We start from the raw sequence: 26,533 nt of genomic DNA on the forward strand, positions 1-26,533 counted from the left end.
TGGATCTCGCGCGGGCTGGGTGTGCGTGCTTCTGTGTGTTCTCTGTGGCTCTTGCAGCCCGGGGCGGGGGGAGGTGGCATCCCGGCCCAAGGGCAGCCGTTGCAGGGAATGGTGTCAGGTGGCCAAGCAAAGATGAGGACATGCTGGAAAGCTGCCTGAAGCAGATGTGACCCGTCATCCCTCGGAGGCCTTCTCTTGGGGGGAAGTTCTCATTTTTCCACACACTCAACAATCATGAGACGTAGCCTGCCATTCTTGGAGGTCGAGCCCCTTGTGGACCCGAATGTTTTTGTGCTTTGATTCCTCATGCTTAGACGTCCTCATCAAACTAGAAGCCTCGATTGTCTGCTCACTACACCCCTTCCTGAGCTGCAGATTTGATTTGGACATAATGTCTCTGGCCCTCCCTTTTCTTGCTCTGAGAAATGAAGAGATGGAACAGTATTCCCAAACCTGCGTGGGCGCTGGGGACATCGTCACCTAGTGGACTTTGCAGGAGCCCGTCCATGCCAGGGCCTCTAGCGCATACTTCTCTAGGGGTGTCCTTGAACTCTGAGCGCTGCGGGAGGGATTTCCTCCCTGGCTGCAGACAAGGACACGGGCTCCCTGTCTGCCTACAAGGACATGGGCTCCGGGAGCTGAGCACGTAGGCCCTAGAGCTGGGTTTTGACCCGGTCTGATTCCAAAGCCCTTGGTTTTTGTTTTGTTTTGTTTTGTTTTTGTGTTTTTGTGTTTTTTTTTGGACTCTACCATGTTGTTACCTGCGGTTTCACAATTCGGGGTAAAGTACTTGTCGCTTCCATAGGATATAAGTAATTGAAGAACAGAAGTGAATTCCGAGAATTCTAAGCAATCTAGAATAACTGCTTTTCGAACCGTAAGGTTCAAGTACCAATATTTGAATCAGAGATCATAACAACTAACAGAAACGAAACATGGTGTATTTTTTTTTTTTTTTAAATCTTACAGAATTCTCAGGCCACAAATTTCCTGGAAGAAATCGTGCATTTTTTTCTGAGGATGTCATAACAACTGGGTTTAGGAATTGTCTTTTGGTGGCAGTTGGGCAAGTTATCTTTGATGATTTTAATATTTTTTCTTTATAAGAAAAGAAGGCCCTATTCCTAAATTGTTATATTTAGGTCTTCAAGGGTGGATCTTGTGAGGTTGCTATTATAGTAGACTGAAACCTATATATAGGGTCACTCAAATGTGGTGTAAATCCATGTCTTTAAAAAAAGAAAGCAATTACCGTGTTGGAAAGCCAAGCTATAAAAAGTAAACGAAATCGTAGGAGAGCCAGGATGGGATTTCATTTTCCTAAGCAAATGGCCCTGACTTTCCTTGTGCTTTTGTGTCCTGTGGTAGCAGAGTGGGGAATGCAGGTGTCTCAGAGTTAGGATCGTAGACACTTACAGGTCTCAGCACTTGTCATACATGGATTGAGAGACAGATGTGAAAGGACGAAGTGCTCATTCATGTTATACTTTCAGTGTCCTCTTAGTTATCTAGCATCCTTAGAACCTGTAGGGTTTTTTTTAAGTTTACTTTTTATTTAATGTGTTCTCATGCCCATCATGTTTTTTCATCAGAGTTGAAATGAATTTACTTGAAAATATGTCTTTGACCACCGAAGTCAGTACCTGCCAGTGTTGCTAGTCATATAAAAAAAATGTATTTTCAGTACACATACACAAATGCTGTGAGCACCTTCCCTCCCCTCTGCCTCTTCCCACCCTCCCCATTCCCTGAGACCGGAAGCAAGGGAGGAAGACATTTGGAGCCTCCTGAAAAGGACTTGGCTCTTTCGGTGTTGAGCGGCTGGATGCAAGCCTCTTCGGGCCATTCTGAGAGCTCAGAATATCAAACATTAATTGGTCTCTATATATGTCTCAGGAATCCCATCTCAGAAATGCAATAGGCTTCTTTAACTGTTCTTTCTTGCTCAGAGGTGCCTTGTCACTCTGCTGGAGCTCTAATAATGATAGGCTGGATTTCTCTGTGGAAACACAAAACAGCTTCTATCCAGGCATTTTGCTTTGCCTTCTGAAGTGCTACATGGCTTTGGCTAGATACTGGACAAAAAAAGGCCTAATGAGAGGAATATTTAAGACCTGGGTAAGCTGTCACATCATAAAATGCTAAACAGTATTCCCTTCAGGGACATGTTCAGAATTTCACATAAAAATCTTTATTTCCTCCTCAGCAAATACAAATGATCTCGGCATCATTTCTAACATGCTTTTCCCAAGTTCTTCCCAAGGTTCTCATTCAGGATCATCCTTTTGCAACAGGAATTGAGAGTTTCTCACCCCGCCCCCACAATATCACTGTAGGGGTAGAACGTTTTGATGCTATGCAGTTACTTTTCTTTGCAAAATTTCACTGTGGTCACTAGTCACGTTCTGAAGGGAATAGACCATTACAGAACACAGAGTGGGAATTGGAAATGTTTCTGTAACAAAGAGGCCACTCGCTAGAGGTGGATGGATTCAAGCAGGGGCTGGCAGGCTGGGAGGGGCTGACTCATCCATGACTCACATGACAGCCTGGGTGGCCCCTTGGCCCTGGTGCCAGCCTCTGGACGTAGAGAGGCGGTGTCTCGGCTCTCCCATGAGAACTTGGAAGTCGAAATAGCTGACTCTGATTCTGGCTTGGTTCAAGTGTGGGCTCTCCCTTTGTTAGGGACTTGGGGAGACGCTCTAGGAAGCTCACGTGCACGTTTTGGCTTTGGCAGCCTGTGTCATGTAGAAGGCACTGTTACTGCTGGTTTTATGCACTGGGAAGCCCTATGACAGAGCAGTGGGCTGGGAACGGAAAATTTGCTCAAACATCAGTTGCCACAGCCCTGATCTTTCCTCTACTTACTTGAAATGCCACCTTTATCGTATTCTAAATCTCCACGTAACTTGTATCTTTGCCTGGACTTTGACTATTTCTGTTCAGTAGCAAACTATTAAAATTACTGTTACTTTACAGAATATTTTGCTATCTGATGGGGCAAATACTCCCTTGTTTTTTCCCCTCAGAGTACTTCCTCTTGGCTACTCCACAATGTTATTCTTGTAGATGAACTTTAGAATCAGCCTATCACAGTGTTCTAAAGACCTACCTGGGACTGCACCGAACCTGTAGCAATTTAAGGAGAATTGACCTGTTGATTTGGGTCTTCCTACCAAGGAACATAGAATATCTCAGAGTTTTTTAGATCTTTTTATGCCTTTTACTAAAAGTTTTATATATTTTTTTTAAAGATTTTTATTTATTTATTCGACAGAGATAGAGACAGCCAGCGAGAGAGGGAACACAGCAGGGGAGTGGGAGAGGAAGAAGCAGGCTCATAGTGGAGGAGCCTGATGTGGGGCTCGATCCCACAATGCCGGGATCACGCCCTGAGCTGAAGGCAGACGCTTAACCGCTGTGCCACCCAGGCGCCCCAAAAGTTTTATATTTTTAAATATAAATATTATACATTGTTATTTTCTTCCTAGCTTTTAAGTAATTTTTGCAGGTGATAAAAAAGGAATTTTCCCCTCAATTTTTAAGTGGTTATCACTAACAGGTAGAAACTTACTCATTTTTTTTATATTTACTCTGTGGTCCCCTACTGAACTTGCTTAATAATTCCAGCGGATTTTTAGTTGACTAAGTTGATATCTTATCCATTAAAGGAGAAACAATATTCATTCCTCATTTCTTGATTGGTGCGTTAGGGTTCCTGAAATGAATTGGAGCTTTTTCTGTACTCAGGAGCTATGTGAAATAAGGATTTGCTGTTCTTTGAAAGTTTCATAGTTTATCACCTGTAGAAGCAAGTGGGCTTGAAATGATTTCCATATTACTTTATGATAACTTCCTAAAATTAGGAGGAGGAAGCCTGATAGGCTAGCAGCTGGAGGGATGAACGATCAGACATGGGAGGTGAGGCAGGGAAGGTGGCTGGGGTACACAGGTAAAGAGGGTGATCCAGTGATAAGAGGAGAGTGACATCCCCCCACCCCCAGCGCCCCTGGTGCAAGACCTTTCTGGAATATCATTATTGCATGTTAGAGGGAAAACACTTGATGCCTCAGCCATTTCCCCAGCCAAGTTGTGATGAGTCTTCAGGCCTTTTCCCTGGAAAACAAGGGAAGTGGCTGAGGGTGTTCAAGTTGAAACTGAACTTCCTCCTTTTGGTAAACTTGATTTTGAAAATCTTGTGATGGCTGCTTACGTTTTGTGATGTGACCTGGAGAGATGAAAGTTGGCCGGCTGTGCTCACGAAGGATGGGACCACAGCTGGCTGTAAGAAGGAACTAGGTAACCATCTCTGCCTTTATTCTGCTTTGGAATCACAAGCCTCCTGGTCACGGTCACCCCACTGCTGAGGGGCTGTCTGCTCAGGCGTTGGGCACCAGGCGCGGAATGTCCGCCTGTCCCTCATGTGATGGTGGAAGACTGTGTTTGCTAATTTCCCTCACTTACGTGGCGTAACTCCTGGAAGAAAGCTGTTTCTCTATGAGGGTAGACGTTAGATTTTTTGATTCTGTTGTTCACTATAAATACTTCTGGTAAGTGCCCTGCCCGAGCTCATGGCTCAACAAGGGAGATGCTATAGTTGCAGATGATGAGATTAAACCTTTCATTTTAGAGAGTTTCCTGTGTTTGAATTGAGGTCTCTCTGCCTCTTGTTAGAAGACCTGGGGAATAATAGGTAAGGAAGTTTCTCGCATGGTAATGATGCCTAATAGCCATAAAATTTAAAATTTAAGAATGCATTCATGGTTTTGGTAGAATGAGCTCCCATGAGGGTCTTTGTCCTCCCTGAGTATTGTTACTTCTTTGTTATATATGGCTGAGAATTTTCATGAAATGCCACACAATTGGTATTCACAGGATACCTTCTAGTATATTCACCCCTTTGATGGTGTGCCCCACATCCCACTGTGAAAATGCACTTTAATAAATACATCTCCCTGCTAATTAAGTTAGTTGATTAAAGGTGTGACTTAATTGTCCTGTCAATTGTTGTTTGTTTTTTAAAGATTTATTTATTTTGAGAGAGAGTGCACGCACATGCATGGGTGGGGGGTGAGTGGGGAGGGGCAGAGGGAGAGGGAGAATCTCAAGCAGTCTCCCCCTGAGTGCAGAGGAGCCAAAGTGGGGCTTAATGCAGGAGACTTTTTTTGGGGGGATATAATATACTTTATTGATGGTACATGACAAGGTAGGGCTCCCCAAGCCCCTTGCCTTGTTCAGGGAGTCTGGAGTGGAACCTGTGTGGAAGCAGGGGATTCTCAGTGTGTTGGGGGATGAGTTGGGGCAAGGACCCCCTAGCAGCATCTGAGGGCCTCTCTCTTCCTCTTGCCCTCACTGGGGCTGGTGGTCCAGGGGACTTTTACTCCTTGGAGGCCATGTGGACCGTATGGTCCACTACCCGGTTGCTGTAGCCAAATTCATTGTCCTACCAGAAAATGAGCTTGACACAGTGGTCATTGAGGGCAATGCCAGCCCCAGCATCAAAGCTGGAAGAGTGGGTGTCACTGTTAAAGTCACAGAAGACAACCTGGTCCCTGGTAGAGCTCAGGATGTCCTTAAAGGGGCCCCCTAGTGCCTGCTTCACCACATGTCTTTGCAGTTAGCAGCTTTCTTCCAGGCGCAGATCAGATCCACGACTGACGTGTTGGTGGTGGGGACACTGAAGGCCATGCCAGCTCCCATTCAGCTTAGGAATGGCCTTGTCTACAGCCATCCCTAAGTGGTGCCACCAGAAGCAAGGATGATGTTCTGGGCAGCCCCTCAGTTGTCACACCACAGCTTCCCAGAGGGGCTGTCCACAGTCTCCTGGGTGGCAGTGATGGCATAGACTGTGGTCATGAGTCCCTCCACAATGCCATAGTTGTCATAGATGACCTTGGCCAGAGGGACCAAGCAGTTGGTGGTGCAGGAGCCCTTGCTGACAATCTTGAGGGAGTTGTCATACTTCTCATGGTTCACACCCATCATAAACATGGGGCAGTAGCAGAAGGGGCAGAGATGATGACCCTCTCGGCCCCACCCTTCAAGTGAGCCCCATCCTTCTCCCTGGTGGTGAAGCCCTCAGTGGACTCCACAACATAGCACCGGCATCACCCTAGTTTGATGTTGGCGGGAATCTCGCTTTTGGAAGATGGCGATAGGCTTTCCATTGATGACAGCATTCCTGTTCTCAGCCTTGACTGTGCTCTTGAATTTGCTGTGGTTGGAATCATACTGGAACATGTAGACTATGTAGTTCAGGGCAACGAAGGGGTCATTGATGGCAACAGTATCCACTTTGCCAGAGTTAAAAGCAGCCCGATACAGCGAAATCCATTTTTTCCGACCTTCACCATCACGTCTTGGGGATGCAGCTGGCACAGCACCAGAAGATGCAGGTGTCTGTCGAACGGGAAGGAGCAGAGAGCCAGGAGACTTTTTTTTTTTTTAAATTTGTGTTGTATATAGACTAAAATAATTTTGGTCTAATATTTCCTGTCTTTATACAGAAAACAACTATGTGTTGTGTTATTGTAGTTTGAGATTCCAGGACCATAGCTCATTTGCATTTTCTCTCTGTATTGGCTGTGATCGTTCCTTGCATGTGTGACTGCCATATTGTACATTAAACACATCTGGTCAGACTGCTTTTGATTTGCCTTGTTCCCAGGTCTTAGGGTTCCCTTCCTGGATACTGGGAGTAGGCTAATACAGCTGGGTCCCCATTTTGAGTACATGTCTATTCATTGCCACAGTGATGACCTCAGGACTTCTGCAGGCCTGTCTAAGCCCTGTTGGAAGGAAGCCCAGGGAGATAAAGTTTTGTGGTGTTACCACTGGGCCACTTCTGTGGTCTTTTAGGAGCCATGGTTAAGTTTTATACTTTTTATTTGATTTTATTTTTTATTTTTATTAAGTAGGCTCCATACCCAGCATGGAGCCCAATGAGGGGCTTGAACTCATGACCCTAAGATGAAGACCCAAGCCGAGATCAAGAGTCAGATGCTTAATCAACTGAGCCACCTAGGTGCCCCTACGTTTTATACTCTTAATTCCTGGAGGGCAGCTGGCTTCTCTTCCAGGGCATCAGTGAAAAAGATAATGTTGCTCAAAAGCATAAAGTTATATTTTATCTGTGGTCTATAATATCAGTGGCTTAAAAATATCTTTTTTATGATATTCCCTCATCTTGTAATTGGTATAATGCCTTGGTTCTGAAATCCAGAGTAGAAGCAAAGCAAGTGTTTCAGGTTTACAGATAACAAAGAAGTTTAAGAATAGAAAGACAGCTTCTTTAAAAAAGAACTATGCCAGATATGGGTTATACTCAGAAAAAGAAATTTTGCCCAAGAGATTGTTCTTGTGTACATTTTTCTTAGAGCAGCTCTGTTTCCTTGAACACTCTTGTCTCTCTTCTCTTTCTTGAAGCATCTGCAGCCACTGGCTTCTGGCCTAGCCCCTTTCTCTTGGCTTTCTTCCTTCTTTGTTCGTCATTCCTTTCCTGTTGCCCTTTGGATTCTCCATCTTCTTCCCACTGTCATAAGATGACATTCTCCTTAGGGGACCATCCCCGGTCCTCTTTATCCTTTTAGGATAATCATATTTTTGCCCCTGCTTTCAACTACCATTTATATATTTCCATTTCTGCCCAGTTAATACACCTCTAGGTGGGACCTCTCTAATGGGTCTAGTGTTATTAGCTTCCAATTGGATATCTTCATTTAGATGTTTGCTATGTTCCTGCAACTGAGTGAATCAAAAAAATGAAAGAAGCCTTTTTATCAGTTGCTTCTTCATGGAGCTTCTGCCTCAGAGCCTATGACAGACTGTGAGTCCCATGTTTGAATCCTGGCTAGGTTACCTAACCAATTTTTCCTGCCTTATCACATTGGCTAGTACCTCCAAGACAATGTTGGCTTGTCCTGGTCTTAGGTAGAAATTATTCAGTCTTCACCAGTAAGTGTAATGTTAGTTGTAAATGTTTTTGTAGATGCTCTGTATTATGAAGATTTTAAGAATAAAGTTTAAAAACATTTTCATTAGCTACCTATAAATAAATATTTTTAATGTTTAGAGGATCCATACTGAAAATAACAAAAAAATCCACCTTAAATAAACTTTAAAATTTTTTTGTTTTATTTATTTTTTAAATTTATTTTTAGAGAGCGAGCGTGCGTGTGCTCATGCAAGCAGGGAGAAGGGCAGAGGGAGAGGGAGAGAATCTCAAGCAGACTCCACACTGAGCATGGAGCCCCATGCAGGGTTTGATCTCATGACCCTGAGATCATGACCTGAGTCAAAATCAAGAGTTGGATGCTTAACTGAGTCACCCAGGCACCCCATGTTTTACTAATTTTTAGAAGTAATCTCTATACTTGACATGGGGCTCAGACTCACAACCCTGAGATCAAGAGTCAGATGCTCTGCCTACTGAGCCAGCCAGGCATCCCTACCTTAAATAAATCTAGGGAAATATAAAATTGTATTAATGAAACTGTCAGGGTCAAAGAAGCTTTCACAACTGAAGAGAAAAATGTAGTAGAGATATGGTTTGGAGGAAATGAGCCTATTATTTTGTTTAATGATGGTGCTAATTTTTCATTTGCTGGATGGATATATAAGTGGTAAATTTAATTTTGCTAGCTATTTTCCTGTGTTTAAATCAGGAGACTCTGGATAATTTTGGAGTTTTGCAAATACCATGTTATCCGTGTGTGTGTGTGTGTGTGTGTATGTGTGTGTGAAAGAGAGAAAGAGAGAGAGAGATCGAGATCATCCTCCCTGGAACTGTAAAGTCTAAGCAATTTGGAATTAAATTCAATTCCTTTTTTCCATAATTAAGAAAATTAAACCTAATTTAGTCCCCAAGGAGGCCTCTGGAAAAGCCTGGAAGTTCTTGCTCTCATCAAAATCATATGTTAAAACATTACAAATCTTGTTAATACAAATGACTATCAGTGGACCATGATTAATTCTGGGACAGTGTCCTTTTTTTTTAAATTTTTTTTATTATTATTTTTTTAATTTTATTATTATATTATGTTAGTCACCATACAGTAACATCCCCGGATTCCGATGTAAAGTTCGATGCTTCATTAGTTGCGTATAACACCCAGTGCACCATGCAATACGTGCCTCGTGCTACCCATCACCAGCCTATCCCATTCCCCCACCCCCTCCCCTCTGAAGTCTTCAGTTTGCTTCTCATAGTCCATAGTCTCTCGTGTTTCATTCCCCCTTCTGATTACCCCCCCCTTCTTTATCCCTTTCTTCCCCTACTGATCTTCCTAGTTCTTATGTTCCATAGATGAGAGAAATCATATGATAATTGTCTTTCTCTGCTTGACTTATTTCACTTAGCATTATCTCCTCCAGTGCCGTCCATGTTGCAGCAAATGTTGAGAATTCGTTCTTTCTGATAGCTGAGTAATATTCCATTGTATATATGGACCACAGCTTCTTAATCCAGTCATCTGTTGAAGGGCATCTCGGCTCCTTCCATGATTTGGCTATTGTGGACAATGCAGCTATGAACATTGGGGTGCATATGGCCCTTCTCTTTACTACGTCTGTATCTTTGGGGTAAACACCCAGTAGTGCAATGGCTGGGTCATAGGGTAGTTCAATTTTTAACTTTTTAAGGGACCTCCACACTGTTTTCCAGAGTGGCTGTACCAACTTGCATTCCCACCAACAATGTAGGAGGGATCCCCTTTCTCCACATCCTCTCCAACAATTGTTGTTTCTTGCCTTGTCTATCTTTGCCATTCTAACTGGCGTAAGGTGGTATCTCAGTGTGGTTTTGATTTGAATTTCCCTGATGGCTAATGATTTTGAACATTTTTTCATGTGTCTGTTAGCCATTTGTATGTCTTCATTGGAAAAGTGTCTGTTCATATCTTCTGCCCATTTTATGATTTGTTTATTTGTTTCTCGTGTATTGAGTTTGAGAAGTTCTTTGTAGATCTTGGATACCAGTCCTTTATCTGTGGTGTCCTTTGCAAATATATTCTCCCATTCCGTGGGCTGTCTCTTAGTTTTTTTGACTGTTTCCTTGGCTGTGCAGAAGCTTTTTATCCTGATAAAGTCCCATAAGTTCATTTTATCTTTTGTTTCTCTTGCCTTTGGAGATGTGTGGGACAGGGTCCTACACATAGTCCTTGCTTGACTGAAGTAAAAGACTCTTGGAAGGCTATGATGGTACCAAGATTTTTTTTTTTTTTTTAGCATGAAAATTTCTTTTTCTCTAGTTTTTTTTTTTTTTAATTTTTAAGATTTTATTTATTATTTAGAGAGAGAGCAAGTGGTGGGAGGGGCAGAGAGAAAGAATCTCAAGCAGACTTTCTGCTGAGCCTGAAGCCCAACGTGGGTCTCAGTCTCAAGACCCTGAGATCAGACCTAAGCCGAAACCAAGAGTTGGGCATTCAACTGACTAAGCCACCCAGGTGCCCTGAAAATTTCTTTTTTTTTTTTTTTGTAAAGTTTATTTAAGGGATCTCTCCACCCAACATGGGGCTCAAACACCTGACCCCAAGATCAAGAGTTGCGTGCTCTTCCGACTGAATCAGCCAGATGCCCCACTATGAAAATTTCTATAGAATTTTTACGTTTCCTGGGGCTTGGAGCTTATATTCGATGCTTTGTTAACAATAGTTACTGCACTTTCTGGTATATCTATCTGGGCATGTTGAAGAAAGAAAGAATAACTGTGTACCTGTGTGCATTATTTAGGTCTTTTAGGTGGAAAGTTAAAGGAGATGGTTGATTAGAATGTTAATGATGCCCTAAAACTCAGTAGGCACCCAGCAAACATTTATTGACAAATGTTGAGTGAAAAAGAGAGGTGGGGGGAAATGTGTTGAAATGTTATTTACTCCTTTTTCTTTTTTTCCATGGAAAGTGAGTTGATCCTCAAGGTCCCTGTTAGCTCTAAAATTCTTAGCATTCAGAAATCGAAAATTATTAGTTGTTAGGTTCAGGGCTTCCTTCTGAGAGATTTGCCTTCTTCTTTAGGCAAGCCTCTCTATAACTCTCTCTGTTCTCCTTCACCTCGTTGTTACTTCAGAGTTTCTCTGTCCTGTTGTTCAAGAACTTTCTTCCAAGCTGCCTGACAGTCCAGGGTAGTGTACTGGGAGGAGCATTGTCTTTGGAATTTGATCTGATTCAGATCTTTTCTCTGTGAACTGTTTATTATATGTGTGCTCTTTTGTAAATTTTCTGAACCTAGCTTTCTCATCTGTAAAATGGGGGCAATAAAATCTCCACCTCAAATTTCATTGTGAGTCTGAAATGCTATGAAGAGCTTGGAACCGTACCTGGCATATGTTAGGTCTTAAGTAAACTGTTAACTATTTCTTCCCCTTAGTCTGGTAGCTGGCAGTTATCTTTCAGATGATTAAGGCTCTAAAATTAAAATCTGTCTTTATTGTCCTGAAAAAAAAAAATCACAGCTCACTCCTTTTACCCACAACTAAATGCTCGTTTCCCCCGGTGTGGTGGGTCAGCGTGAATAGTTTTCACTGTGTTCTTGAGGGTTTGTGTCGGAGTCCCTACTCTCTACTGTCCCCATTGCTGTTCTGCATCTTTATCCGACGCTGTGGTTGGCTGGATCTTTGTTCTCTATCCTGTTTTTGTACCATGTAGCCAACCGTAAGGAATTCTTTATTTCTCCATTTTCACTGTTAAGAAGTAACGAGGCGATCTTCTTCTCCTGTCATAGGAGAAAGTAGAACTTGACTTGGAGAATTTTCTCTCTTTTAAGATTTGCTGAGTAAGGAGTATTAAAAAAAAATCTTTTTACTGAAGTATAAAGAGCACAAATCATGTTGGATCTTGGTCAGTTTTCCCAAAGTGAGCATACCTGAATGATAAGGATCATAGTAAATTAAAGGAAAGGCTCTCAGTGCTCCAAGCTCGATGAAGCCTTCTTGCCCTCGTCATCCTTCCGATTACCCACCTGTTGTTAGAAGCATCTCAGCTCCCTGGTGCCCTCTGACCCACCATCTGCTAGCTGGCTTTGTGTGCACTGGGTTTCACCTGCCCTGCCCTCCCTCTCTTTTCTCTGAGATGGGAAGTGTGGGGTTAAAGAGACTGACGCTTTGTTCTTGATGCCGCCTGCTTTCGAGGACACGTCATAACGAGAGAATGCCATATTTCCACCTTCGCTTAACCAGTCTTCCCTCGTGGCCAGCTGCAGATGGGACGCGAAATGCAGAGGATATGCCGAGTGAAAACGGACTGCCTTTTTTCCTTTGCCTTTTCCTGTCTGTTCAGCAAAGCGTTGAAGATGTGGAGTACGGCAGTGCTGATTTAAGAAGCTAGTGTGAAAAACACTGTGCTTATGACTAAGATTACAAAACTAAACTTAGACTTTTTAAAATGAGGAGTAGGCGAGGGTGTTATGAACAGTGGGTCGTTATATTGTCTATAGAGCGGAGGTCTGGAGGAAATGGGCTTAAATCAAGGCAGAGGGGTGGAGGCTACCTTGTGACTTCCTATTGGAGAGGGCTCTGGAATACTGGGATGTACGGGTTGCTTATCGATCTCCTGGATAGATGGGGTAGTATGTTGACAGCAGCTGCAGTCAGAGCTTGGAGTTGACCTTGCCTTAATTATAATTCTTTCATTATTACGTAATTTCCTAAATGTGAGGAAAGATAACAGGGGTTTTTACTGCCATTCATTTAATGGGAAGAGATGAATTATACAGACATTCTGGTATAAATAAGAGATTTTTGAGAAGTGTTAATGCTCAATTTTTTCAGACCAAAGGCATCCCAGCTCCACTATTTAACAGTTGTGGGACTACAAATAAAGGATTGTAGGGAGGACGTAGGAGGTAAGATATACGAAGGGCTTTATGAATTGTGTGATGTCATGTAACAGGGCGAGCTGTTAACACCTCCAGTGGCATTTCTACTCATGTATTGAGCTCACATCTTCTCTACCTTCTCTCGCTTCCAGACCTCCATGTCTCTCTGTTACTTGGAGCCATCGGGTAGAATTCCCTTATTTGTATTCTGCTGTTTGTTCTAGTTTTCAGTGCTCTCTGTTCCTGTTGGTGATGCTGGTTGAGATGAAGGGGGGGAATCCTGAGAGGTGGGGTGGTTTTGCATTATTTGAGAGTAAGGAAGCTTTTTGAGAAACTGTAGATTTAGAAGGGGCTGCTAGAGGTAAAAGACAAAACTGGGAAACAGAGTCAGTCCGGGTGTGGCGGGGGCATGGGGCAAAGCAGTGGGTTGGGCTGACTGCCATTGCACTCCTGCACCAAACAGCATCTTCACCCCCTTAGAAAGAGGAGAAATGCCACCAGCCTCTCTTGTCTGCATGGCCAGAGCCCTGCCTCAGGACAGGACATCAGTTGCTTGTCTCTGTCATGAGGGTACTCACTCCAGGAGTGGATGGCTGACCTCAACTCCTGTGACCTCCATTCTGCTTCCTCCTATGAATTGGGAGCGATGGTGTGGGCCTGAGATCCTCCCTTGATTGCCATCTTCAGGAGGTCCAACCCTGGTGCTGTTGGGCCTTCTTTGGCAGTTTGTCCCAGAGCAGTATCAGTTGTGGGGATCTCTGCCTTGATTCCAGAACAAGTGGCTTCTGCCTTGGTAGCTTACCAGATGTATTTTCAATGATCTTATCTCATCTTGTCTTAAAATGGGCCCTCTAATAGAATCCTATTTTGTTGTTGTTGTTGGCTTTAACAACATAAAATTATTGTCTCTCCATTCTGGAGGCTGGAAGTCCAAGATCAAGGTGCCGAAAGGTTTGGTTTCATCGAAGCCCACTCTCCTTGGCCTGCACAGTCACCTACTTGCTGCCCCTTTCATGGTTATCCTGCCATACAGGCCCAGCCCTGGTGTCTCTCTTCCCCTTGTTTTTAAAATTTGCATCAGGGGACACCTGGGTGGCTCAGTTGTTAAGCGTCCGCCTTCGACTCAGGTCCTGATCCCGGGGTCCTGGGTTGGAGCCCCCTGTTGGAAACTCTGCTCAGCGGGGAGCCTGCTTCCTCCTCTCCCTCTGTCCCTCCCCCCTGCCTGTGCATGCCCTCTCTTTCTCTCAAATGAATAAATAAATAAAAGAAAAAATAATATGCATAATCTTTATTATGTATAGAATATACATACAGTCCTCTGTTATAGACTATATAAAATTTAATTATATATATAATCTGTCTTATGCATACTTCTCCTATGTATAATTTTCTGTTATATATGTAATATATGTTAGCTCTATAACATGTAACCTGTTTACATACAGTACATGTAATCTCCTGTTCCATGTGTAGGTATATATTCCAGTCTGAAATATGAGCTCAGGAGGGGCAGATGTCATGAGTCACTTTCATCCCCGGTAGTACCTGGGATAGTAAGTTAAGGTTCATGGTGGATCCTCAGCAAACACTTAGAGATTTGATTGCAGTGGTTCCTTTGATGAACGTTGTATTTTGCAGCCATAGGTTGTGTGTGTGTGGTGGGAAACCTACAAATGTAGGCTCTCCAGGGAGCTCTCCTGGGATTAGTGGCATTCGGGAGGAGCAAGGCTGTGCTGTACCCTGAGTTGCCACGTCGCTGAATTCCTGGCCTCTGTGTTGCACATCTCCAGGGGCACTGTTCACATTTCACACTTGGTTCTCCTGAATTCTCCTCACCCCCATGCAAGAGGATTCGGGTGCATGAAGTAAGAGTGCTGTGTGAGGTGACAGGAACATTCTTGGCTGTTTGTCACAGCCAGCTTCTGGCCTCTCCTGGGGGTTGGTTCTGGAGGTAGGGCCCTCCTGGCATGCCCTCACCAGAAGAGCCTCCCCCCCCCAGTTGTAATGAGGTTGGAATGGAGCACCATTATTAGCATTTCTGTAGTTTGTATAGTTTTCTCCCTTTATGAAAAAAGCCTTGATTTGGGTGACTGAGCTGTCTTTATTATTTTGAAGTGTTTCTTCTATTTTCTATAGAAATGCTACATAATGCTGCTCCTTAATGGGTATAATGGTGATTCTTGGGGTCTTCCCAGGGTCTGTGAGCTCAGGTAGAGGTTGTCCAGACTAAGTGTGGAGCTGAGGACAAATTCAAAAAGAAAAACATTCGGAAAGAATGAGATGAAGAGTTTATAGGGAACCATAGCAGATAACATCTTAGTTTGGCTGCTATAACAAAGTTACCATAACTGGGTGTCTTAAATGGCAAACGTCTATTTCTCCTAGTTCTGGAGGCTGGAAGTCCAAAATCAAAGTTCAAGCGAATGTGGTGTCTGGTGAGAGCCTACTTTCTGATTCGGAGACCGCCATCTTATCGCTGCATCCTCACGTGCCAGAAGGGTGAGTGGGTTCTCTGGGGCCTCTTTTATGAGAGTACTACTGCCATTCCTGAAGGCTCCACCCTCGTAAGCTGTTCACCTCCCAAAGGCCTTGCCTCTGAATAACATCCCACTGGGGGGTTGGGATTTCAACATATCCATTTGGGGAGCCACCAACATTCAGTCCATAATATTTGCCCAGTCCCCCCACCCCCAAATTCATGTCTGTCTCAAATGCAAAACACATTCATTCATCTGAACAGCCCCAAAAGTCTGAAGTCATTCCAGCATCAACTTTAAAAGTCCAAAGTCTCATCTAAATCAGGCGTGAGTGAGACTTAAAGTAACTGTTCATCCTGAGGCAAATTCCTCTCCAGCTGTGAACATGGGAAAGCAAACAACTTCAACCTGCATCTTCAACACTTTGTTAGAAATTACTTCAGCTAAATATCCAGTTTCCTCTCTCCCAAGTTCAACCTTCCACAAAACACTGGACGCCAATGCAAGTCAGCCGAGTTCTTTGACACTTCACAGTGGGATTGCCTTTCCTCTTGTTTCCAGTAACCTCCTCATTTCCATCTGAGACCTCATCACAATGACTATTAACATCCATATTTCTACACACACTCTGCTCATGATTACTTAAGTATTCTTGAAGAAAATGGAAGCTTTCTGTTTGGTCCTTTCAGCCTGGTTATAACAAAATACCACAGACTGAGTAGCTCATAAACAATAGAACTTTATTTCTCAGAGTTCTGGAGGCTGGCCCTCCAAGGTTAGGTGCCTGCATGGTCAGGTGAGGGCCGTCTTCCAGGTGGCTACGTTCTTGTATCTTCACTTGGCAGAAGGGCCTAGCGAGCTCTCTGTGCTTCTTCTGTAAGGGCACTAATCTTGTGCATGAGGGCTCCACCCTCATGACCTAGTCACCTTCCAAAAGTCCCACCTACTACTGCGATCACTTGGCAGATTGGGGTTTCCGGTTATGAATTTTGCGGGGGGACCCAAACATTGAGACCACACCACTTCCTGTATAGCTCTTTCCTGAGTCCTCCCCAAAATCATCTTTAAAGGTCCATATATGGTAGTGTGGGATTTTTCTAGCATGTTCCTCCAAACTTTTCCTGCCCCTACCGGTTACCCAGTCCTGAAGGTATTTGTTACAGCAGCACCCCCACTTCTCGGTACCAATTTCTTAGTCTGTTCAGGCTGCTATAACAAAAATACTGTAAATTTTTGGTTAGGATTGTGAAACTGTTTATAAAATTTATGATTTTGTTAAACTCTTTGTTTAAGCATGGCACAAACATTTATTTCTCATAGTTCTGGAGGCTGGAAATTCCAAGATCAAAGCACCAGAGGATTCTGGGAGAGCCTGCTTCCTGGTATAGGCAACTGTCTTCTCACCGTGTCCTCACGTGGCAGGAGGGGAAAGGAAGCTCTCTGGGGCCTCTAAGAGCACTAATCCCATTCATGAGGGCTCCACCTTCCTAAACTTTTCACCTACCCAAACACCACATCCTAATACCATCACATTAGGGGTTAAAATTTCAACATATGAATGGGGGGAAGGGGACACAAATGTTCAGTCCCTAACTGATGGTCCTAAAAGGCCTTTGAGTTCTGTTTACCCTAAAGTGTTGCTGTTTGCTTAGCACTTACGTTCCTGGGCTTAGTGTTCGTGTATTTGATGCACTAGGAGAGCAGAATGTAATGGCTGAGAACTTGGGTCCCTAAATTCTACAGTGCTGGCGGGAGTTCAGCTCATCAGTTCCCCATCTCTGTGATTTGCAGCAAAGTACTTTAGCTATTTCAAATCTCAGGTTTTCTCATCCTTAAACAGGGGCTACTAGTTGTGTCCATAGCATTAATGTGAGAATTAAATGAGACAGTGTAAGTAAAGCATTGAGTACAATGCTTGGGACCCAGCGAAATCCCAGTACATGTTAGTTCTTGTCACAGAGAACGAAAGACCTGTTCTTCACGAACAAAGTCAGTTATTGTTTATAAACAAGGTCAGTTTCTGCTTCTCCACTTCTAGGTGTTTCTCCCTGTCTTGCAGCATATTTACCATAAGTGGATTCAGCTGGAATGGGCTAACAAGTACCGGGCTTCCAAAACGTTGAACAAGAGACTTACGTCCCCCTAGGCAAAGGACTAGAAAGTGTACAAATGGTCAATAAGCATATAAAAAGATGCTCAGGATTGCTAATCAAAACCACAGTGAAGTACCCCTTCACACTCATCAGAATGGCTATTTCCAAAAAGTTTCCCAAAACAAAAAACTGGGAAATAATAAATATCGGCAAAGATGTGAGAAATTGGAGCCCTTCTCGTGCACCGTTGGTTGGACTGTGGAATGGTGCAGTTGCTAAGGAAAACATTCTGGTGGTTTCTCAAGAAATTAAGAATAGAGTAACCGCACAATCCAACAGTTCCACTTCTGGGTATATACTCCAGAAGGATTGAAAGCAGGGATTCAAACAGGTATCTGTAACATATTCAGAACAGCACTATTCACAGTGGCCAAAACGTGGAAGTAACGCAGTTGTCCGTGGACAGATGAATGGATAAACAAAATGTGGTAAACAGAATGGAATATTATTCTGCCTTAAAAAGGAAGGAAATTCTGACATATGCTGCAACATGGATGAACCTTGAGGACCTCATGCTAAGTGAAACAAGCGAGTCACAAATCAGCGTATGTTACCACTTACACCCCTTATAGGAGATACTTGGAGTAGTTAAATTCATAGAGACAGAAAGTAGAACTGTAGTTGCTCGGGACTGGGGGTGGAGGGGGAATGGAGAGTTAGTGTTTAATGAGCATGGAGTTTCGGTTTTGTAAGATGAAAATGTTCTGGAGACAGATGGTGGTTATGAGTGTACATGGGTGTGAATGTTCTTAATGCCACTGAATTGTGCACCTAATGGTTCAAATGGCAAATTTTGTCATGTGTATTTTACCATAATTAAAAATGTAATTTTGGGGGCACCTCGGTGGCTCAGTCGGTTAAGCATCTGCCTTCCGCTCAGGTCATGATCTCAGGGTCCTCGGATCGAGCTCCGTGTCGGGCTCCCTGCTCAGTGGTGAGTCTGCTTCTAGGTGTTTTTCCTTACCTTGCGGCATCTGTCTCTCTTCCTTGCTCATGTGTGCGCTCTCTTGCTCTCTCTGTCTCTCAAATAAATAAATAAAATCTTGAATAAAAAAATTATATTTTTGAAGAGCCCCTGTACACAGTTTTACCATGGGGAGTTAAATTAACATGTAGTGAGTTTTCAACTTCAGAGTGATGTTTTTGGTCAGTCCTCCAAAAAAGTTTGGATTGCCAGAATTGTTTCCATCCTCTTTGGCAATAATGAAGTGCCTCCCCCTAGCCTGAGAAGTAAGAAACTACTTGAAGTCTTGCCTGGGCCATGTCTTGAAGACAAAATCCTGATGGCCCTGGTGGCATCATGAGGATTGTGTTTCTTTCTTTGCCTTCCCTGACATTTCCAGAAGCTGTTGGATGATGAGGTAAAAGGTATGAGAAGTGGAGTGTAGGTCCAGGACGATCCAGATTTTGTTGGGCCTCCGCTCATACAATTTGGGGTTCTGTTAAAAAGAAGAACATTTTTTTCTGTAATTTCTAATAGGACGCCTGTTGTGAACATACTTCGGGGCCCTTCGCAGGGCCTGGAAGGATCCGTGAAGCTTAAGCTTCCTTAGTGTAATGTACCTTGTCTTTGTTCCAAAATGAGAGGGAGAATAAAGGAACTGCCTGTAGCAAACTGCTTACTTCCTCTGAGCTTTATTCTCAGAAGCAAAAAGATCTGGAAAAATGTGTTATGCATTCAGAAGACTGACAGATAGTTGGGAAGCTCCGGGGGATGGAAAATGGTTTGTGCAGTTGAAACTCACTCTAGTCCATGTTTAATTTAACCCTTTTTCCAAACTTCAACTTGGCAATAATTTGTACTGTAATTTAGCACTACGAAGTGACCTTTGACCCAAACCAATTAATTTTGAATTTCTCGCCTGGAGTGTTGCATACTAAAATTGTAGAGGCATCTTCTGAGAAATTGTATAAAATTTCCATGATAATTATGACCTTGAGGTATCCCCATGTCAAAGAAGATGCATGGTCTTCTCTTCTTTGTCTGGTAATTACTTTCTCCTCCCCCCTCCCCCCACTATTCGTCTTCATATCTGTTTCCTCACTTAGAAAAATATTTCATCAATCAGAGATTAGAATAATTTCATTACCTAGGGGAATTCCTCAGTGTCAGTCAGGCCTTTGATGGAGCTGTTAGGGAGCCTTTGTCATTGAAAGCATCGCTTAGTGACCAGATGGACTCATTGGGAGCAACTTGCAGAATGTCAGGCAGGAAGACATTTAACGAGGCGTGACACGTGCGGAGTAAGCAGTTGTGCAATTCTGGTTTTCTTGTTGCCTTGTTTTACTTTCCATAATAGCATAAATTATTTTTTTTTCTTTTGCATGAAAAATAGAGCTTTCAGAAATAATATAGATTTACTCCCTATTGCAAAAATGGAGGCAAAAATCAAAGAATAGACTACATTCTTTTTTTGGTAGCAGAGTTAATGAGGAGGAGGGAGCACGTGGTCCTTGTAAAGCCTAATGGAGTCAGGGCAGCTGCCATGCACTTCCAGCTCAGCCGAATCCCGTACTTTTAGATGTAGATTTCAGCGTCCAGATTGCCTATTATTCAGATGCTAGTTGAGCACTGGGGTATGTTTGCCAAATTCATTTTCACTTCTTGGACAAAACTAGAATTTGGATCCTAAATTAAAGGTGAAAAACAAGGTCTCTAAGCCAATTAGACGCTCTTATCACTCAAGTAGGGATTTTATACTGTGTGGGGCTATTTGAGTGATAGAAAATGATTGGAAAAAATTTAGCCCCCCCCACCCAGAGATTTTGCAGAAACTTTATAAAACTTGTTTATGTTTGTGGCAAATTGAGGTCACTTCTGCTTATTTTAGGCTCTGGAAAGATGAGATTAAAAGGAGTTCAAACTCTGTTCTTTTACATGTAGTAACCATTTCCATTGGATTGAATTTAGCCAGATTATTTTTGGCTTGATCTGCACTCCAAAGAAAGAGGGTGTGGTGGAAAAAAATGATACTGAGAATGAGTAAAACAAGGAGGAATTTTGTATTGTTCTGAGTTTCTGGTCAGTGGAGGGGGAAAGACTTTTTTAAAAAAATACTTGGCATGTTCATTTCGCAGCTTTGATTTTGTCCGTTCAGTCTTTTCAGACGCCTTAAGGTTCTAAACTTCATTACCAGGGAACACTTGGTGTATAGACACTCTTTCGTTTAAATTCTTAAACCACCTCAATTAAAATATGAACAATAAGATTTGTTTTGAAATGAACTTCTCTGTACGTTTTCCTTCTTCATCGGAGCTATTCATGCTGCTGGTGTGATGTTAGTCCTAATTAGGTCAGTTTGGAAATTCTTATTTTTAGCACAAGAGGAAAATAAACGGTGTGTTGCCACCAGCTTGCTTTCAAATGAACAAATCGTCTCAGTTGAAAAGGGTTTGTGTTGGAATTCGTTGGCCGACTGGCCGGGAGCCAGTGCTGTGGCTTTCTTCTACTTTTCCTTCAACTTCCTATCTACAATGCTTCAGCACTGGGGGAGGAAAGCCCTTCCTGGGGCCTTTGGGTGGGTGCGGGCTCCTGCCCCATCCTGTTTCAGGCGCTGTCCTTCAGCGCAGGGCAGGCTTCGCGTCTGGGACCCTCTCAGCTGCCACTCCTGATCAGGTTTACGCTGCCGGCAGGACCCCATTCGTCCATTGACCTGTTCAGCTGGGAACTTACGGATGTCACTGACCTTTTTAGCTCGCTTCTCCCTTCGTTGCCTGAATTACAGAATTGTAATAATTACATTCTGTCATCACCTACTAGGTGCCAGTTGCTGTATCCAGGTTCTTGTGTAATTTTTTTTTCGAGTGGACTCCATGCCCCGTGAGAGGCTGGAACTCACCACCCTAAGATCAAGGGCGGCGTGCTCTACTGATGGAGCCAGACAGGTGCCCCTCCTCGTATAATTTTGTTTCGACCTGTGTTGGGGGGGGGCGGGAAAGCATCATCCTCTCCATCACACACATGAGGAAGGCCAGATTCCGGCAGGATATGAGACTTAGCATCACGTGGGTGGGAAGAGGCAGAAAGTGGATTTACATCCAGGTTCATGTGGCCTGCTCTTCCCCATGCCCTTCCCCATGTCCACAGAGCTAGAGGGGCTTTTAGAGACCTCCTTGTCCAGTGGTTTTCAGCACTGGATACGCGAGTCATCTGGGGAATTTAAGACGAAGATTTCCTTGGTCTCATCCAGGCCAGCTAGTCTGAATCTTGGCGGGCAGCGGGGGGGCGGGGGGTGGTCCAGGCCCGCTGTGCTGTAGGGGCTCTGGGCAGATTGTGCTGTGCAGGGGGCAGGGACATCGAGGGGGCTAGAGGGAGGAGATGCATAATACTCCCTGAGTTTTCAGGGAGTCGGAAACCCAGCAACCTCTAGCAGGTCAGTCAGCTAGTTAGTTACAAGCTGGCACTTGACCCGAGATCTTGGGACAGCCCTTTGGTCTCTTCCTCTTCTCATTCCAAATCCCGACAGTGGAGTCTGGCTGGGTACAGGAGACCTAGGACAGGCTCACTACTTTCGTTTCTGAAGTGCCTGAGGGGGCACTGTTGCAGAGCCCCCTCTGGTGTGAGCAGGAACAGGGGCGATGTGGCCTTCTGTAAGTGGGTCTTCATTCGCCTGATGACGGTTGGGCCCTTCCAGATGGGTGGCTCAGGACTTTTCAGCTGGGGGGGTGGCTGTCTTCATGCTCCGGTGTTTTGCTCCCTCCCCTTCCAGCTGCTGCTGAAACTCTTCTTGACTGGATGTGGGACCTCTGGATATATTTTCCCTGGCTCTTAACTTTTTGTTGTGTAATGTTTCTCAATATTTTCTCCTAGTTCATAGCCTTGGGATTTAGCTTGGTTCACTTTATTTCTCAAATCCATTGAGGTTTCTTTTCAGAAATTTTAAATTTATTTCTTTTCCTTCCTGTTGAGAGCTCTTCCTCTGATGGCTTCTTTCCCATCACAGCCTCGTCTTGCTTTATGGACACCCTATTATTTTAGATCTGAATTTTTTAAAAGTTTCCTTCTGTCCTACAAATTAGATTTCTTCTGGGGCCAGTTCTGTTCATTATAGCCCTTTCTTTCATGTTCTGACTTTTCCTCAGATAACTTGTGATCTTCACTTGCTGGTGGGTTTTGATGAATATACTCCATTGATAAGCTGAGAAGTTGACTTTGATCTTCTCTGCAGGTGTAGAGACAGCTTTCAAAATAGGCTTCTTGTAAGTTGCAGGCAGACCCTGCTTCCCTCGTGATTGTCAAAGAAAGGAGGGGGGTGCCTGCAAGTGTGTCTTACCCCTGGGGGGCTGCCTTTTCTGATGTGGAGGTTCCAAACTGCCTTTTACTCCTCTCCCATGCGTATACTGGGCTTTCCTCCAGACATAGTGCCTATTTTCTTTTAACCAATGGGTTCAACCCTCTGCTGTGGCTCCCACCCTTCAATGGTCTATTTTGTGGGAAGGAAAAGGGGAAGGAGATGGCAGGGGAGGGGCATGGAGGGCTCAGCCCTAATGTGTTCAGTTCTCTAGTCCATCTGCTCTCCCCACCTGGTGCCCAGTCCTGCCCCTTCTCTTTGCCTCCTCCCCAGGACTCCCTGGAAGGACAGCGCTCACCTTCAGAAGGATGGTGCTCTGCTTTCCTGTTTCCAGCCCTGCTGTTTGTTTGGCTTGCTTGCTTTCTTTAAAAGAATTTTTGTTCCTGTCCTGCTCATGCTGGCCTGGAGAGAGACGGCCTTTGCTCTTCCTGCCTCCTGGAATTGGACGCCCGACAGACAGAGGACTGGGGTGCAGGGCGTCTGCTCTGTGTTGTGCCCTAAGCAGCCCCTTGATGTCCCGATGCCCCCTCTTCTCAGTGGCACCTACTGGCCGGGGACGCTTGCTTCTGCCATTGGGATTGCGATGTGTTACATGCCCGTTCCTGTTGGAGATGCAGGATGAGAGGGGCGATGGTAGGAGCAATGGCAGGTGCATCTGTGGAGATGTTTTCCCGTCAGCTTTGTGAAACCATGCCTGTGTGGGCAAGGAAAAGGGAGGGAGGGGCAGAGGTGGGCTCCAAGTTTTGGATCTGGCCTGGGGCTGGTGTCCGGCATCTTCACCTTTCGCCTTTGTACTGACCACCTTCCCAGGTGATGCTTGTTCCCCGCCAAGCTCCTTGTCCCAGGTTCATCCAGTAGCCAGGCTGTCTGGCACCTGCAGGCCTTCATGCCCTGAACCTGACCCCAGGGAGGAGGAGAAGTCCCAGCGCCACACAGCCTGGCCTTTGTCCCCTTCTTCAGTCCGTCTGTCCACAGGCCTTCAGAGAAGCCTCTGAGATCAGAAGCAGAGTTTGGAGAGCACTAGAGAGGACATCGTCTCCGCTGAGGCCAAGTAGAGAGGCGTGTGGTTAGAGTGAGGCCAGAAGTGATGGACCAGTGCACAGTGCTGGGACACGCTCACTCGGTCAGGGCTCCAGCTCACACCCCCAGCTCACACCGGGGTAGGGTGGTTGAACCGCCGTAATCTCAGAATTGTGATTTGAGACTTACTTACTGTTGTCCTTAGCAGTGAGAGATTTGGAGCAGATGATACACAGAAGAAAAGGGCAGAGGAACACACAAGGCTGCCAGGAACAGCATGGCCGTGGTCGTGGCCGTGAAGGGCGAGGGGGGAGTAAGAGGGGGAGGCAAAGTTCGGTCGTTCTGGGTGAAGGAGTTGGAAATATGGGCCTGTGGCGCTGGGGGCACAGGGGCAAGGGAGCGGAGCTGGCGGGGTGACTCTGAAGGTCCTGGTGTCTTTGGAAAGGTGCATAAAGACTGTGGGAGAGTTTGGTCGAGACGCTGCAGGATGTTTTTATAGTGCCGTAAATGGCGCAACAGACACATAAACTCAGCATGCTTGAACAGAAAGATCTCGAAATCTTCAGTCCAACTTGGCTGCTTGTTCGAGCACAAAACCAGAGGCTGCGTTGCCATCCTGACCTGGCTGCCAGACACACCTGTGAACTTGGGGCAAGGCCTTGACCTCCGGAGGTTCTTGGCTGGGAGAGCAGCCAGGTCGGGGCTCCCATCCTCTTCTGACCCAGAGAACTCAGCGGTGGGGTAGGCTCCCACCTGGAGGCGGGAGGGGGCCTGGGTTGGGGTGGTCTTCCCAACGAGCCGCTTCTGCAGCTCCTTCATCTCATACCTGGATTCTGTTGAAGTCTTAAAAAAAAAAATTAGATAATGGAATATGGTTTAGTCTTTGCGTCTTCTGAATTTTTGCCTACTTAGCTGCCAAGCTTGCTCATTAGTGATGGGCCATTAGTGCTGTGATTGTTGTTGGATTTGGCCGTGGCTGGAAAGTTCGTCTGACCTGAGTGGAGTCTTGGCGTGTCTGTTGCTTTAGCAGCAGCTAACCTTGTTCTGAGTGTACGTTTTAACAGCTGCCCTAACCTCCAGTTTTGTAATTGGTTCACTTCTTATCGGAGTAGTTCTGCTCTGAAATAATACCAGTCTGTAGACAAAGAGCATTAATTAAAAAAAAAAATCAGTGTAAGTGGTTGGAAAGGAAATTAGAATAGTTGACTTCAGGGCAAGCAAGACACTTTTTTTTTTTTTTTTAAAGATTTTATTTATTTACTTGACAGAGACAGCCAGCAGAGAGGGAACACAAGCAGGGGAAGTGGGAGAGGAAGAAGCAGGCTCATAGCAGAGGAGCCCGATGTGGGGCTCAATCCCATAACGCTGGGATCACGCCCTGAGCCGAAGGCAGATGCTTAACGACTGCACCACCCAGGTGCCCCAAGCAAGACACTTTCATTTAAGATTTTCTTTTTAAGTGACAAAGAATCTGGTGTGTCAGGAAAAGAATGTGGCCGTTATAGGGAAAACTTTTTAAAATATATGTCACGATAAGAGGAATAACACTGCGAGGGTGTTTATTGGGGTAAAAGCAGAATAGTTGATAGTTTTAGCCGTAACACTTTCTCAGCTCACTGCTTAGGCTTTCTCTGAAGCAAATGGTCTCCAGTAGAGAATATGAAGACTGGAGAGTCTGGTACCAAAGACAGAGTCTGGGCAGGTGACCCCAATGAAGCTACATGTCCATGGTGGAAAGAGGGAGCTTCGTGGGGGGCCCGTACGGCAGGAAGTAGTTCCCACTTAGACTGTCCATCCGTACCAGTGATGGAGCACGTGCTATGTGCTGCTTTGTTCTTTCTAATCCTTTTACCGTTGGAGTTAGCTTTTATTTTCCTTAGAGAAGGAAAGAATCTCGCGCAAGGGCAAAAATGCACTATTAATAATGAGTAAGCCAGATTTGAGACCCAAGTGCACCGGTTCTAAAGCATGTATTCTTCCTACTAAAACCATTGTGTTTCCTGTAAGTCTACTGGCAAGATATTTTTGGCCTAAAATGCCCTCTTTTTCAGCTATGATTCTTTTCGATCGAATGATTTCTGAAACTTCCTCTCTTTCAAAGACTTTAGCAAACTGATTTAAAATGAGGTGGCAATTTCCCCCATACTGTTCTGTTTAAAGATGTAGCTCTCACAGCTCACTTAGCACTTGTCACCGTGGAAAGTAGATTTACTTTTTTAACTTGTTACCTGTGGTTTGTGTGGGGAGGAGGGGCATGGGAGGACAATGTGTGATTAACTGTTTAGTGCTTCTAATACAAAATAAATTAAGATGCCAAAAAAAAATGCAGAATGTAATCTTTCTGTCTGTTGTGATTTTACTTTTACTTGTATTATTTTACTTGTACCATAAACATAGTACTAGCGATTGATTTATATTTCAGATGGCAAGATAATATTTCACATTAATAATATGCAATTTGCATTGATGTATGTTACTTGATCTATTGGTCACAGAACTTTTAAATATTCTAATTATCTCCTGATCGCATTTAATAAACACTGAAGTTTTTTAAGGATTATAGAATTGATAGTGTGATATGCAACATAGGAAAAGCTCTATTCTCTGTGATCTGATTAGCCATAAACTCTATGATGGAAGTAAATTATAGGAAATATGTGTAAGTTTCCCAAGTGCTGGGATTGTGTTTGTTTTATTGACTGCTGTAAATTTAGTATCTAGCAGAGTGATGGTATTAATATTTGTTGAATTATTAATGTATGTTGGATGTGTATATAAATGAGT

The 26,533-nt window shown here is 44.2% G+C and overlaps 1 protein-coding gene and 1 pseudogene across 6 annotated transcripts in view; one reads left to right on the forward strand and one right to left on the reverse strand.

Annotated features, from left to right (window-relative positions):
* The window catches only part of TIAM2 (TIAM Rac1 associated GEF 2), a 257,808-nt gene that overhangs the window by 64,185 nt on the left and 167,090 nt on the right, over window positions 1-26,533 (forward strand). For 3 of the 6 annotated variants that reach the window (XM_002927152.4, XM_034669351.1, XM_034669354.1), the window contains one exon: window positions 15,194-15,307. The exons of 2 other annotated variants lie outside the window; for them this stretch is intronic. The gene's annotated coding sequence lies outside the window, so the exon portion shown is untranslated. Of the gene's footprint in view, window positions 1-15,188; window positions 15,308-26,533 lie in introns of those variants that run through there. One more of the 6 variants, XM_034669353.1, reaches the window with a different exon arrangement.
* LOC100483219 lies at window positions 5,378-24,568 on the reverse strand (annotated as a pseudogene).

Source organism: Ailuropoda melanoleuca, chromosome 10, assembly GCF_002007445.2.
Source record: "Ailuropoda melanoleuca isolate Jingjing chromosome 10, ASM200744v2, whole genome shotgun sequence".
Classification (NCBI taxonomy): domain Eukaryota; kingdom Metazoa; phylum Chordata; class Mammalia; order Carnivora; family Ursidae; genus Ailuropoda; species Ailuropoda melanoleuca.